Below are 17,064 nucleotides of genomic sequence, written 5' to 3'. Positions count from 1 at the left end.
GACAGCAGTGCCGTTTTGTCACACTCAACAATGCTATTCAATTCCGTCCCAACGGGGCCAGATTTCCCACAGATCCAAGCCAGTCAAGCAGAACTCAGTGTAGGGATGGGTTTTCCACAGGGACTAAACAACTCATTTCCGTTTGATGCACTTTTCTTCCAGTTTTCACTTCTGTAGCTGAGAGGAAGAAGGCACCCCTGGTAAACACAAGCAAAACGGGCTGTAAAAAACCTTCTTTACTGCTCATCCTGTTGATCTCCCATTCTAAATATTAATATAATCTACTCTTTATTTAAATGACTATGATAGAAAGAGCCCAAATATTATCAATGTTATCAAACATTTTTCTTAAATCTAGGTGCCACAATTTTTGGCCCAACTTTATTTAATACTTCAATGTCCCTTTGCATTCCTCTACACAGAATCTCCCCAGTCCATGTCGGTCCACTCTCCTCCTCAGCTCATCTCACAGGTTTTCTATGGGGTTTAGGTCAGGAGACTGGGATTCCTTGATTCTGTGGTCAATGAAAATTGTTGTGCTGATCTTGAGGTGTGCTTTGGCTCATTTTCCCAGCTCGAAAATCCAACCACAGCCCAGTTTAAGCTTCCTGGCTGAGACAATCAGGTTTTGATTTAATATCTGCAGGTACTTGAAGTCCATGATACTATACATCCAAACAAGTTGTTTAGGGCTTTTGGAAGTAAAACAGCCCGACAGCATCACCGATCTACCACCACACTCTTCAGTGGGGGCAGGTTAATCAAAATACTAAACTGCTTCGAGTACAAAGGATGTTTATTTAACATTTCACATCCTGTGCTGGGAAAAATCCAACTAAACTGAACTTATAATGCTCCCTTTATAATAAAGTCATGCAGCTGGTCAGTCTTCTGTAACTTCTGATGACATTCATGACATACTAACAAAGCTTACTGTGACATATTGTGGCATAATTTATCACTGTAATAATAAATATCTTCATGTTGCACAGCCCTAGTGTATGGCAATTAGGGGTATAAATTGTGAAGATTTGGCAAAAATAGCATATTATGATACTTAAACCTCTTATTTTCCAGGGTATACAGTGTTTTGGTTTGTCCATTTGAATTTACATGACCAAATCGTAAGGCAAACTATTCAGTACCTGCATGAAATAAATGTACATTTTTCATTTTATGTATTAATTTTTTGTAAAAGCTCCCCTCAAATAACAGAAAATGTGTTTTATTGTCATACACATATACATACACACACATTGCTATATGCTTACAATTTACTTCTGAAAGCCAAAAATCTTAGATACTCTGTATTTTTTTAATACATTTTTACAAAGTATATCACTGAACGCTATCTAACTAACAGAGACTATCTGTTTATAGTATACAGCCCGGATTTGTGGAAAATGGGTCAAATTTCAGTAGCAAAAATTGTGAGTTCAGCTTCTTTTATTATACCGGTTTAAAATTACATCACCCTTCTGTCAGACTGGAAGGAAGACAGTTATAGCTCTCATATGACACCCACCTTTTGAATACAGCGTATGAAAGATGAAAGTTATGAAGAATACGGCGAAGCGCATTTTGGAGTGGAGCCAGACTACCAGCAAAAACTATAACAATTACAACATTTGCAATTACAATGAACTTTTCACACACTGTATAAAATTTGTTTAAAAAAGGCTAATTACGCTCTATTTAAAGGGAATTTTCTGCATGGTTATCTTTGTGCCTATGCCAAACCCAGCCCTGCCAAAAAGATCCAAGTTTGTTCGATTTTGGTTAATACTGTGAGTGAAAGCTCAAAAAGATAAGCAATAAAGAATGTGTTTTTGGCAGCCTTTTTGCTTTTTTGCTCAGTATTTTTTCCCCTGTTTACCAGCAGTGGCAATATTTGTGGAGAGACTGCAACTACCAATTATTTTGATGACTGAGTAATGACATTTCCAGCTAAAAATACCAGCTATGTTCAGCCACATTCAGGCTCACAGGCTGCAAGTCTGTTAATGCCATTCCTTTACATGGAGGTAGATGGAGGTCAGGTATCTATAATTGAGCTGTCACTGACAGCAAGTTGAGACAAAGAACAGCAACAAAGGAACAGAGGAACCAAGAGCAAAAGCATGTCATCATTAAAAAACAAACACAAAAAGTCAAGCACTTAGTATTATTATGAGGACAAAAGATGACATGCAAATGATCATAAAAATGCAAAGGATTGACTCTGAGCTAATGGATGTCGTCAGTATTAAACTTTTTAAACTCTAGCCTTATTATGCAAGTATTATTTCAGGCTTTTTATTTTGCAACAACAGATTCAGCAACTGATATGAAACTAAGGCATGTAGAGGCTACACAATGTACGGTTAAATCGTTATCACATCAGCCTATAGATTTGTTGCAAAATTGATATAGCAAAAGTGTGTTATATGAGCACTCTAACAATATTGTTGAAAACTTATTGTGTGCTGTGAGCATCCTGACTAATCAAGAGATGTGAATGATTTGATTTATCCAAAGGAACAAGACCCAAGTAATTTGGAGAAATATAAAGAACACCAGTCTTCAGCTTATTAATATATGATCCCAGAGTAGCGTCTCAAGGCATGTCCAGTAATTTGTAAAATGGATCAGCATGTGGCATTGGATCTTTCTGTGTGCTACTGTGCTTTTAATGACCAAATAAAATAGCTATAATATAAAATGTGATTATTATTTTGCACTTATTATTAATTAGCTCCAACAGAATAACAATAAATTGCATTTGAAGTGTGGAGTATATTCTCCTTTATAGGTTTTCTTGTTCAAAGTGTATTGTGATGCAAAACTAAATGAAAAATGTATTAATTTTCACCTTAGATAGGCTATGTTTTTTATATTAAAGGCAAGAATATCATTAACAAATCATGATATTGACAGAGGAGTGGATTAAAAAGCATAAACACACTTTTAGCTCTGGATTAAAAGGCTAAGTATGTCACATTGTGTAACGCCGGGGAGAGAGGAGGCGGATGCATACGCAGAGATAAGCGACATTTATTATGGGCAAATCCAGGGTCATAGTCTAAACAGTCCAGGGTTACAGAGCCAACACGGATTGATCGGGGGGCAGACATGACAGACAAAAACCAGAATCAAACATACAAACAGTACAACCAGAACATTACAAACAACAGAACATAGACAGTACAAAGACCAGCGACCAGAGAGGAGAAAACACAAGCTTTAAATACATGAGGAACAGGCGGGAACACAGGTGGAAACAATCAGGGGTGGAGTCACGAAACGAGGGGGCTGGACTAAAAAAACAAAACAAAGAACACGCGGGCTAAACCAAAACACAACACGAACACATGCACAGGACTGAGAGGGGCCAATTGTGACACATTTAATGTCAAATATTTATTAATTATTTTTTTATTATTTTTTTTTTACTGCCATCTGATATGTTAGTACATGTGAAAAAAGAGCCAGTAGTGCAACATATAAAAATTACGATAGAAAAAATGAAATCAATCGTCAATGTTCTTTAAGTTCTGATGATCTGACAAATTAAACATAAAAGTGAGCAACCCATCATCTTTTAAAACGTACTTCACTTTTATTTCATAGATAGTAACTGCAAACATTCATGAGCTTTCCTGTGCATACATGAGCTCCTTCTGGTACAGATTCATGGCAATCTGCATGCTAATAGTGTTTTGGGCTGGAGAAGATTCAGACTGCAAATTATTTCCAAAGCCAAGCTTTACACATTAAAAAAGTGTTTTTTTCACATTACACATCAATCTAGAATTCAGCTGTAGATATGTTTGCAAAACCATGCGATTTTCATAATTGAACTCATCTAAACCACAAGGACACTAAGCTGTACAGAAAATACTGCAATTATTCTCAGACAGTGCATCACACTTTGGGAAAACTGCAGGAGAGACAGTGAGGAATTTACCAGCCCACTGTCTTAACAGTAAAAGTAAATCAAACATTATGTGTACATATTATTTAATTTGTTATCTTTTTCCCTTCCTGTTTCCAGGCTGTTCCGGGCTAAAGCTAGCTGCTCTAATATAAGACCCATCACTTTAGCTTTTACTGCAGCGAGTCACACTGAAGCAAGTTCAAAAGCACATTAGCAATTATTTTTGGTTCCATGAACTGAAGCTAAACTTCACGTAAAGTAAAATAAGTATAAGAGAAGAGCCCTGGGTATATAAAGGTAGCATAACAGTGCATAGAGAGAATGAACAGCCACCTTCTGAACAACTCTCTCTCTCTCTCTCTCTCTCTCTCTCTCTCTCTCTCTCTGTCTGTCTCGCTCTCTTTCACTCTCTCTCTCACACCCTGTCTCTCTCTCTCCGTCTGCCTGTCTGTGTGCCTGTCTGTCTGTCTCGCTCTCTCTCACTCTCTCTTTCTCACACCTACACACTTAAAGGAAAGTGAACCACAACTTTCCAAATATTTAGCGAGCTGTTTAACAGTAAATTGGGTCCTCTCTGGCTCTCTGTTTCCCAACACAGCAATTATCACTTTGCATGCATCACAGTGGGGTTACACCTGATCAGATTGCTCTGACACCCAAGCACCATGATAACAGCATTTTTGGTGATAACAATAAAATATTGTCACCTCTAATTGCAATCACAACATATATCAATCAATATATAACAATATAATCACAATATAGTATTTTCACCATATTATGCAGCCTCAAAAATAATAAACAAATAATGGAATAGGGTTGTTTTAGGTCAGGGGTGTCAAACTCAATCAGCCTTGACCAAAAGGGCTTTTGTGGGCCAAAGAAAAAAATTTGCTTGAATTAGACACCTGGTATCCTTTCATTGTTCATTCTTTGTTGGACATTTATTACAACTTGGGCTCAGTTTCTAAGCTGCTCAGCTGACATTAAGTGCTTATGTTGGTTGAACTGCAGCTGAAATGCATTTTGGTGATATGACTGGTGTAGAACTGAGGTGGAATCACTGTCCCACACTACATTGCAGTGCATGCTGGGGACTGTAGTTCAATGCATTGTGAAATGGGCTAATATTAATATAAAATTAAAATACCTTTGCAGGCCAGATAGGATTGTGTGGCAGGCTTGATTTGGCCCACAGGCCTTGTGTTTGACACATGGGTTTTGTGTTAATCAGAATACTCAACTGCTGTTGTAAATCCCCTTGCACTACTAGTTTGAGAATTAGCTCAATTTGGCAATAAATTTGGGCTCATTTTTGTCTTTGAGATGTCATGATATTTATTTTTAAAAAATTGCAATGTAATATTTTTTCTATAAAATTGTACAGCCATGTTATTTAGTAATGGGAATGAAGAGGGCAAGTCTAGACTTGCTGATAGCTCCTTAGAATTTAAGGGCTTAACTATATTTACTCAATATTTGATTTACCTGGAGTGGATCCAATTTACATCAGCATATTCTGAGTGATTGCACTGGTTCTAGATGGCCCAGTTTGATGAAGGCTAAAGCAACACAGCTTGGCCGTCACCCCCTACCCGCTCGACGTCTTCCTGCTGACTCCATCAGTGAAGGGTTTAACAGCATGCTGCATGGGGCTCCGCCAAGGTAAACAAAGCCTTTTTCTCACAGCCAGACACCCAGACCAAGGAGGGCCTTGAACGAGTTCCCCCTCCTCCCAGACTCCCGCAGCCTTCCTCCCTGTCTTTTCCCTTCTTTCTCCATTCCTCTGTGGCCCTGATGCTGCATCTCTCTTTTTCTCTCTCTTCAATCTCTCCACTCTCTCAGTCACTTTTCACCCGCTCTTCTGACTTGATTGTGCTGATGACCTCAATCAAAAGACAATTACCCAAGCGAGGCCAGGAGGCAATTATCCCCCATCAATGTGAGATTGAGCACACCCGAATAGAGATGGCTACCTATTTTTCAGTGCAGTGGTAAGGAAAGATACATAAGTAAACTTTGAGAGTGATGCATTGGGACAAAACAGGAGGGGGAGCACTTTGTGTCTGAAATGCTGGTCTCTCCACGTCATTAGATGGACAAGTTGAGGGGTCTTTAGCCTGGAGGACACAGTGTCAAAGATTTCCAAAAATAATTTAAAATGTTTCTTCTTCAGACCACAGGACACTTCCCCTCAGTCCATTTTAATTAAGCTCCAGCCCAGAGAAGTTGGCAGCGTTTCTGGATCCTTTTTTATTTATGGTTTCTTCTTTGCATTTTAGAGTTTTAACTTGCATTTGTGGATGCAGTGGCAAACTGTTTTCACAGTCAGTGGTTTCTGAGCCCTTGATTTGCACTACAAAATCATGTCTGTTTTTAATGCAGTGCTCTCTGTGGCCAAAAAAAGAAACAAAAAAAAAAAACTGTTTTTTGGCCTTGTCCCTTGCATATAGAGATTTTTCCACATTCTCTGAATCTTTTATTGTTATTGTACTCCACAACATCAGATGGACCAAATATAGGCCCAGTTTACCGTGAGCTGGTCATGGCCAGAATTCTATCACACAATAAACACAGCACATTTACACTGGCCCAATTCTAACAAAGCCTGTGAATGTAGATACTGATCAGATTTCCTTTCCCCATACAACAATTTAATCATTAAATTAGGCTAGGATGGTGCTGGTGTGGAGAACATGGAGCCAATACAGGCAGTGATGTGTTTAATGCCTTATAAAACGTTTTGCAATAGCACTCCAGGCATTTTAAACTACTAAAGAATATAAAGACAGCAACTTATTCACATTTTGCTTAGTAACCACAACGTATGCACACTGGAAAAACAAAATAAAACATGGGCTGAAATCACAGTGGTGGGAGAACTGTGTACTGTCCTTCACAGGATGCTGTTCAACTTTCACATTTGCAGGCCTACATTTAAATGCACATGCAGACACCTAAAATGAACTTGTTTAACGAGAGAGGCGGGACCGAAGCACAGGCATAAAATTGATGGATTTCTGCAGAACCGGCATAATGGTGCCTTTTCACACTAATCACTTGAGTTGAATAACAAAAATGTCATACCGGTAAAATAAATGAATAAATGTACCTGGAAGAAAATAACATCTACCTTGATGAACTGTGCTAAAGTTCCTCTCACTACTGCTGCTACTAGCAGAGATGCCTAACACACTTTGGACAAACGTAACAAGCAACGACAAGAAAAAAGTCAAATGACTCGTTTTGCTGATTTTCTAAGTGAAATTGAGCACAGTTCCTCTACACCTGAGGTTCCCAACCTTTTCTAACCGGAGGCCCACACAACTGACCACGAAAGTTTCCACAGCCCACAAGATTTTACTGACCAGATCAGTGCAAACAAACGTACTAAATAAGTGCTTGATTTTATAGTATAATGCAATCTTTATCTTCTATTAGTCTATTACATATTCAAATGGCCAGCTGCACTGTGTTGTACAGGCACCATTACAGACTGTAATTACAGTGAAACAAAATGTTCTGAAAGCTGTAAAATGCACTTATTTTCTAGCTTGTTTTACAGTTAGGAAACAGAGAATTACTTTATTATAATCGCTAATGTATCTTCTACTACTCTTACATGTAGGCCCACCTACAGACAAGTGTGGTTACCCAGGCATATAGGAGGCAGATATACTGAGATGTACACAGAATCAAGGTGGGATAATGTAACATCACATGCTGCTTTTGTGTTACCTATTAACAATATACTCTTACTCCATTATGAAGCACAGATCTGGCAAAATGCTCAAAAATTAGTTCAATGATGGAACAAAAAAAAAAAAAATCATACCAAACCACATATAACTTCACACATGTTTATTTTACTTGATCTGAATCTTTATCTTTCCTCAACTTTTGCAACAACCAGAAAACGTGCATGTAATATTTGGGTTAGTAAAACTTCATAATTAATGATAAATATACTTACTTGTTTCTGCATATTATCACTGAAACTGAACTTTGAAAAAGTTGCATAGAGAAAAAAACAAAGTCTTCCTTCATTCAGATTTGAAACAGACAGACAGATACATTTCACATTTTCTGCGAATCTTGTTATCCAGTCATCTGTTACAGTCAATATTAAACCAGCTGAAATACTAAATGAGCATCTGAATTAAATTCTCAAAAATTAACAGCGCTTCAGTCAACATTTGTGATGCACACGCTTTGAAATTCTCATAATTCCTTCACTGAGCAAAATGAAAAGCAAGCGGTACTTACAAACAGTTCTTTTCAAATGAAAAATAACTGCTAATTACAGTATGTTGCATAATGCTTTTAGCAAGTGTTCCCTTAAAACAAGAGGACAGGGGATAAATAAATAAATACATTCTGACAAGTCTTTCAGAACTGATGGTGCATTAAGGCAAGAGATTAATAAAAAGGGCTTTCCGACGTGTCTGGCTGCTCTAAAAGCCTTACTGTAGAGAGAGAACCAACAGTTACCCAACTCACAAGATGACATAGCATACCATACAATTAAACCTGACAATCAAAAGATCATCAAAGCCTTTCTCGCAGGTCCACCAGACTGCAGCCATGCTTTTAAAATTTATAGCTAAGTTACAAATGCAGTGAGAACAACAACAACCACAACAACAACAACAAACTGCTAACTCTTTCTATGAATGTCACATTTTTAGTTTTTATCTATACAGAGATTCATAACATGTCCTTATAACATATATAAAAATGAATTACCCTGATTACACTTTATAGCCATGTTTATTGGACAATATGATTTGTTAACATAATGCATTATAAGTAGTGTTAATAACATGTTATGCTTCATAGCAGAGTGCTGTCATTGTAATTTGTTCCCTCACTGGTTCCAACATCAAGCGCTAGAAACCTTCACTCTGTAACATCAATACACAGCACATCACTACAGTAATGCTAATTTCTGCAAGCATTCTATTGGATATGCAGTGTTAAGTTAGTGCCAGGCTAACAGTGGTGTACATTGACTTTGCCACATTGGGTAAAACACTGATGGCAGCACTAGTTTAAAATTTGAACATTTGAAGCCTGTAATGTGCTTTCTTGTGTATGTTTTAGTGTTTCAGTAAATTCTTTAGTAAACGCTCAAACACTAGAGGAGGCTTTAGTACAGTATGTTTCACATCACTTACAGCAGACAAATACAACTTAAGAGCTCTTATAATTTGTTATGAACAGTACTTATAAGTTATTATGTTAACAATTCACAATGCATAATAAGCATGACTATACCGTGTAATCCATTTTTATAAATATTTATAGCAAAATATATGATTCCTTATGAAAGCATTATAACATGTTATAAGTTAAGTGATACTTTTTTAATCCCACAAATGGGGAAATTCTACCTCTGCATTTAACCCCTCCTTGAAGTGAAACACCACATACACACTAGTGAATACACACACACTAGGGGGCAGTGAGCACACTTGCCTGGAGCAGGTGGGCAGCCCTATCCACGGCACCTGGGGAGCAATTGGGGGTTAGGTGTCTTGCTCAAGGACACCTCAGTCATGGACTGTCGGCACTGGAGATCGAACCAGAAACCTTCCGGTCACAGGGCCAGTTCCCTAACCTCCAGCCCATGACTGCCCCAGAGTAGGTGCACCGTTCCCGGATGTACTGCAATACCAGGTCAATGCGTGGAGCGGGCGGAGCAAGCCCCTCTTCCGTCTCCCTGTTCTAAAAATCTATTTAATATGTAGTCCTCATACAGAGGACGTATTAGATATTAAACTGATAAGAACAGATACTACACTTGATCTTAGCCAAAAGGCCGAGAAGCAATGAATGTGTTTATAGATGAATGTGTAGAAAGTGTTACTAAAACCCTTCATGTGGCATACTCAGTCTGTAAAACTGTACGTCTGTCCGAACTCTGATAAGCACTTTCAGATTCCATCACTCACTGGCAGGGTTCCATTGAGAAGGGAGATTAAAGCATTTTTCCAATCGATACTGTCCCTGTTGCAAGGTGCAATGGAACGGCACGGTAATTTACTGAATAAGAGGTTAATGGGCAAGTGAATAGGGCTGGGGGGAGGACAGAAACCATGATGATGGGGGATCGGTGAGGTGGAGTGTTCCGCAGGTGGTAGACCCAAGGCCCGGCACATGGGGTTTCTCAGATGAGGTGCTATTGTGGCCATTCTGTGGCTAAAATCGAAACCCTGCTGCTTGAAAAAATCTTCAGATTACCCGCTGGACAACAGTGCACAAGCCGTGCAGTTCACAGTTTTATACAGACTCAGACACAAAACTGAGGCTGGTAGTGTCATCCTGCAGCCACACAAAGAGTACAGTGTACACTAGGGCTGTCAATGCTAGATTATGCTTGGTCTAATTTATATAATAATTACTTGGTCTAAGCCAAAAAAAAGGTCAATTGATTACTTTCTCAATGAATCAACACTGATTAGTTTATATAACAAGATTACAATGCATATTTCAAATAAGCCTACTGGTCTCTCTTAGTAAGATTACAGAGCTAGACGGACACACCAACTTAAAACCATACTGATTTTATATATTTATATTATGTCGCTGCTGTCGGAACAAAATCTTGTATGTCCATTTTTGGCATATATCAGTTTTTGACATAAAATTCCTGTTACTCTTTACATTGTGTGTAAATTCCATGAAGAATTGACCAAAAAAAATGACCCCAAAATGACATGGAAAAACATCTGGTTCCATTGACTTACATTGAAAGTAAAGTATGTTTTTTCCTTTTCCTGTAAAATTACCATTTTAGAGAAACGAGATTTGCTTCAGATAACGGTAATGTTATATATTATATATATATTATATACATTTTTATATATTTAAAGGCATTAAACTCTTCTGGTCATCGTCACTGTGAACAATTCTGATTCTGTAAATTTGTCTAGAAGTACTTAACATCACAGTGCTCTGGAAAACAATTTAACTATGCAGATATTCTGAATATTTTGAATTCCAAAATAACATTTATTGTTTTCTGGTATAGTATAACATCTGGGTAATGCTACTGAAATGTGTGAAATTGATTCATTTTACTGCATTAACTCCACTGGCTCCAATAACAGAGATCTACATGGAAAATATCAGATATTATCATCGGTAATACCCTAAATTCTCATATCACTACATCTCTATTATGAAGTAATACATAAACCATCTAAAGTCATTAGGAAAGCCATATATCAGTTCCACTGTTATTTATTTTAATAAAAAGTCTGTTTAAATGCTTCTTGGTTTTCCTTTTTCACACAAAAAAAATTATATGCAATTCCTTGAAAGGCTGTGTATAGTTTGCCGTTGTTTATTATTATTGGTTGTCCTGTTTTTGAAAGCCACAATATGTAGGACAAGGAATTTTTCTCTAATGGAAATGTGCCTGAAACGTGCAGAAGAGCATTTTAAACCATTTGGAACGTTTGCTGTGCTTCAGACCTCTTTCCCAAGCCAATATATCTGATCCTCAGGAGCAATCAAGCAGAATTCAAAGAGAACTCAGTCAAAACTTGGTGAAGGATGTGTCTTCAAATAATGTGAGTGGATTATCTGTTGTTGTCATAGCATCTCTTTGAAGCTGGACCTTCTTTTTCAGCCTGTGCATGCGTTCATTTGTAAAGAAATGCGACTGAAAACCCGACACCGCGTACTTTTAAATAGCACCTTGTAATGTTTTAGGCTTTATAAGGTGACTCGCAGCAGTGCAAGCATATCAAAAATGCTAATCATATTTTAGCATTTCTCTTTCAGTTTAAAAAAAAAAAAAAAAAACATACACAGTGCAGCTTTAAACTGTGTTCTATCAATCTTTAAAATCGTTGGTGAAGATTACTCAGTTACTCATGTTATCAGTCATCCTAGCTGGCTTTTGAGATTTGCACTAGCCTAATCATCTGATCTGCTTGCCAATGGCAATTGACAGTAATACTGCCGGGGGAGGGGTTCACTGTGGCAAATACTCAAGAGTTGTTTTTCAAAACAACAGGACAAATAAAAGAGCTGCTCTTCAGTGGCACCTGCATGCACAAAAGAAGAAAACAGCACCTCCCTGCGTTTGATTAGAAAGCCTTGTGAAGAATGTTATAGGTGTGTGGAGTGGCTTGTCTCTGCAAACATCCAGCATGTGGGGCACACAGATTTCAACAGAACTAAAACCACTCAAAACTAATCCTATCTTGGATTGCAGAATTAAAAATTCTGATTAAGCCTATGTGACTAGACGGTAGAAGACTACACTGTGTCTTTGGCACAAACCAGCTCATCTCTACCTGATCGGATCTGTGCTCTATGTGGGATCTTTAAATCTGGAAATAGATTATCCAAAGCAATTTTAAAATAGATTATTTTGCCAAAAATTGAGCAAATACCACATAAAATCCTAATGCTAGGAGGCAAACCTCAGCCTGCCACTCACACCGTTCCTTGTTTCTATGCTCATTGTCCAGTTTATCAGCTCCACTTATGATGTAGGTGCACTTTGTAGTTCTACAGTTACAGACTGTATTCCATCGGTTTCTCTACATACTTTGTTAGCCAACTTTTACCCTGTTCTTCAGTGGTCAGGGCCCCTTTGGACCCTCACAGAGCAGGTACTATTTGGGTGGTGGATTATTCTCAGCACTGCAGTAACACTGACGTGGTGGTGGTGTGTTAGTGTGTGTTACGATGGTCTAAGTGGATCAGACACAGCAGTGCTGCTGGAGTTTTTAAACACCTCGGTGTCACTGCTGGACTGAGAATAGTCCACCAACCAAAAATATCTAGCCAACAGCGTCCTGCGGGCAGCGTCCTGTGACCATGTTATCCATCAGCTCAAGAATAAGTCCTAGTATGCACTGTTTAAGTAAAGTGTCTCCTGTTCCAGTGTGGTTTCTTGCTAACCAAAAGCAATACTATACAGAGACACTATACAGACGGCATAATTATTCTGTTGGCCAGACATTCAGATTTGGCTCAAAGTGACATGCTATCAGATCTGTAAATGGATCTCCTGGCCCATCCTCAACCCTCCTGATTAACTCCCCCGAGGGCTATTTGGCAGCAAAACAGGCACCATAAAAAAAAAGGGGAAAAAAAGCACAGATTTTTCATGACACATTTCTGTCTGCACAAAAATTATAGAAGTCTCACAACTCCCAGGAGTGAAGTCCATGCTGTGTGCTAAAACTCACCACATCAGCAGGCTTATACACTAGATGCCAGATCATCTCAACATGCAGGGTAGTTCAGTTGCAGGAATAAGTTACCTACAAACTGCTCTTTTAGGAATTGAGTCACTTTATCTGCTTGAATTACATAATTTGAGAGGGTAAGTGCATAAACACTGCCCAAGGGCTTAGCACCTTCACAACCTTGTAAGGCAAAAAAACAGCAGAGGGAGGGCTGGAGTACACTTGACACAACAGATGTCAAGGGATTTGGAGCAGAATTAGAAGACTTGTGGACTAGTCAGGCAACAGGATTCATGAGTGAAAAAACCACAGTAATCTATGATGGAGTTGGGATGAGAAGTGATTTGGAAAAAAAAAATTGTAAAACTGTATTTGAAGGCTACCTACATAGGGACTTCATAACACATGAGCACTGAATTACTTTTAAAATGCAATGCTTGAGTAATTATGGACACTTTATATCAATGTTTGGTATATGACATGAGATATTATGAAGTTGGGAAGCATGGTGGATGGATGGACGAATGGATGGTTTGATGGGTGGTTGGATGGATGGTTGGATGGATCTTAAGTATCAGGGAGAATATTTGCAACCATTTTGAGAGAGTTTTAGAGGCATTAAACTCTTCTGGTCCCTTGCTAATTGGCTGACGAGCCGAATCAGGTGCGTTTAATGATGCAGTGTGCTGAAGTCTGCAATGTTGTGGCTGGTGAGGACTGGAGCCTGACACATGTGGTCTAGAACAAAGTACTTAACATCAAGGTGCTCTGAATGACTCTGTTTACAGCTCAACAATTAAATAATGCTTTGAATGATGTTTTAAATAATATTTGGAATTCCCATTTAAATCTGCAGGCATTTCTCAGTTCAAATAAACATTCAAAAATATTAGGAAATAAGGGCATTCATCACACTTTTTGCCATCTCATCTAGCATTATTTTAAAATTGATAAAAAGTATTTCGCTTGACATTGTTTCCAAATAAGTGAACACAGTGCATGATTTTCAAACTATGATAAAATAAATGTCAAACCATCCAACAAACACCTGATAAATGTTAAACAGTGCTGCTAACTAGGGGAGAGAGGCCGGTTAGCTTTAGCTTTATTAGCATGCTACTAGCTCAGCCCATCACAGAACATGTTAGATCCTGGCTAACTAAAGTACACAAGTTTAGATCATTAAATGTATTGATTAAAATCTGAGAGGGTGATATTTAGATGATAAAAATGAGCTGAAATCGAACCTGTTCCATCATTTTAAAATATTTTGATATGCTGTATCACCGTCATAGCATCCACCCCTACTGATGGGCCTGAAACGAGTCTGAACCTGAATAGAGCTTGAGAACTTTCTATCCAAGCCCGATTCAAACTGGCTTATGTTGTCTTGAGTTTTGAGTCCAGAACTGACCTGAGCTTAAGAAAATTAAGACATTAATTAATACATTCCATGTACAGAAGGTTACAGCACAGCTTTTTTGTTCTGCTCAGAATGACATTTTGTTGCCCTGATCTGAAGACTGACAGCACATTAAGGCTAGTATAGGATATGGACCAGAAAGACTGCATGTTTCCTGACTTTTAAATGACCTAATTTAAGATTATTAAGATTAAGTGACCCTTACTAGTCCCAGAACAGGGAAATTTCATCTCCACATCTAACCGATCCGTGCAGTGAAACACCACATACACATTAGTGAACACACACACTAGTGATGGGAAGCCCTATCCACAGCACCTGGGGAGCAGCTGGGGGTTAGGTGTTGCACTCAAGGGCACTTACTGTCGGCACTTATGGTCACGTACTGTCGGCTCAGGGGATCGAACCAGCAGCCTTCTGGTCACAGGGCTGATTCTCTAACCTCCAGCACATGACATCCATTGGCCAGTCATGATAAAATTGTTGATCAGCTCATATTTAAGTGTCTAGGTACACTTTAGTGCTAAAAAAAAGAAAAGTCAGATCTCATCCACTTTAAATCCAATTATTTAAGCACTTCTGCCAATTCCTGTCACTTGTTAGCTCTGCCAGGCAGTTCCAAGAGCCATAATGATTAAACAACTTTTTAGTTCCAAAGAGTTTAATGAGGAAAAAAGAAAACGGCACGAAAAAGGAAGAACAAAACACATTGTTGGCGGCCAAATGACTTTTTAATTATGAAGGCTTTCAGCAGTAGTCTAGGTTAATCTATTTCCAGTGAAATGCTTCTCATTTAGCAATGGGCAGAACCCAGTAAATGACCAACATTTCAAGTCATTTGGGTGTGAGCGGCTGGGTGGTAGATGGGGTACACTGACTGGAGTCTAAGGCAGTGGCAGGGAGGCCACTAGTGCTATCAAGAGTCCTGCGGGAGTTGGAGTGTGCACATTAAAAATGATTAATGTCTTCCTCCAGCTGCCACGCTGCCTCCTGCCTTCAGAGTCAGGAAGAGGAATGGGCTGCAGGAAGCAGAGCCCTGCTAATCTCAGAACACATGGAGGGTAGAGAAGATACTGTTAAAAGACCCTGCACCATTACTGGTGATGCACAGATTTTGACTCAGTTATAGGACGCAACCCAAACAATGACATGAGGCAGTCTAGATCTCTACATTTGGAAGGCATGGGGTTACAGTGTGAGCTGTGGTTTAGCGGCAACACTATGAATGACATCACACTTCTCTGAGTACAGTACAGTGCAAAAGTCAGACACTGCTCTTTTTTTTAACATAAGCTACATTAACTAAGTCATTCAATTTCAGAAGATCTGATATAAAATGATGCACTAGTGCATTAATGCATACGACAAAGGACAACGAGTGAAAAACTGGAACTGTTAACAACCGTGCAAGACCTTGGTAGACCAACAAAACAGTCACCATGAGATAAACAGCACTTAAAGCTTTCATATTCGAAAGGTACGAGATTAAGAGCTCCACTTTTGGATGGGAGTACTAAAACATCCCTGAAGATTTATTTGAAAAGCCAAAAGCAAAGCTGAATGAATGAATGGAAGCCAAATAAATTACTTGTACTTAATGGCAATTTGATTGAAAATTTATCAAAAGAATGAAAGGTGGTCTCTGATATTTGCACAGCACTGGACATCAATGGTATCACCAATTCTTCTAGAACAAAAAAAAATAATTATATCAATTACAAAAAGTTTATAAACCAACTAATGTACATTAACTGTATATACAGCACAGTAACAAGCAGCTAGTAGTAGGTTCTCCTCCTGATAATCATTAAATAGTATTTTTGCAAGTATCTTGATGGTATATTTTGGTGGTTTGAGCATTTTATAAGCAAGAAAGCTCATTATAACACCCGATAAGACAGAAAGCCTTGCCTTTGCTGTCTATCAGTAGCTAAAAATAGTTGCAATTAACCACTGGAAGAGCACAGATGACTGAAAAATGTCATTCTCTTTTGATGACAACGTAATGACTGCAACTTATCATCAGAGGGGAAGCAGGAGATTACAGTGCGACATTTTGGTAAAGTCAGTGACACGTGCCTGGGCGTGTGGCGCAGACATATTCATTAGTGTTAACATCACTGTAGTGTGCGACGTCTGACAGCCAGTTCTGAGCAATTTATCAGAATTATTAATGTCATTTTCATTGCAGTAATTACATTCCATAATCATAATAATTACCATCTTTAGCAATGCCATCAATAATGCGTGGCTCATTGGTAATGCTATGGCAGCAAGTCTTTTCAGAAGAAGAACAAAAAAAAAAAAACACAAAACGTCCTTGACCTTTAAATAAGGATGACTTTGTTACCTAAACATGGAGTTCAATTTAATTATTTCACTGTTTCCCCCCACCAAACATACTTAAGCGATTAAGATGCACCTATCACTGCGCTCTGAAAATAGACCCATGTGAAGAAGGGGGTGGTCAAGGATAGAGCTGCATTTTCTCTTCCCCAGAGAGACAAAGAGCA

The 17,064-nt window shown here is 38.5% G+C and overlaps 1 protein-coding gene and 1 non-coding gene across 4 annotated transcripts in view; both read right to left on the bottom strand.

The window, feature by feature from the left end:
• cntn5 (contactin 5) overlaps positions 1-17,064 on the bottom strand; it is a 356,151-nt gene that overhangs the window by 275,054 nt on the left and 64,033 nt on the right. The gene's annotated exons all lie outside the window — the stretch shown is intronic.
• LOC119263774 lies at positions 9,559-9,749 on the bottom strand. The gene has a single exon (XR_005130508.1). It is a non-coding gene; the product is annotated as a U2 spliceosomal RNA (small nuclear RNA).

The sequence above is a fragment of the Pygocentrus nattereri genome, chromosome 7, assembly GCF_015220715.1.
Source record: "Pygocentrus nattereri isolate fPygNat1 chromosome 7, fPygNat1.pri, whole genome shotgun sequence".
NCBI lineage: Eukaryota > Metazoa > Chordata > Actinopteri > Characiformes > Serrasalmidae > Pygocentrus > Pygocentrus nattereri.
This window is presented reverse-complemented; position numbering and strand designations above follow the sequence as displayed.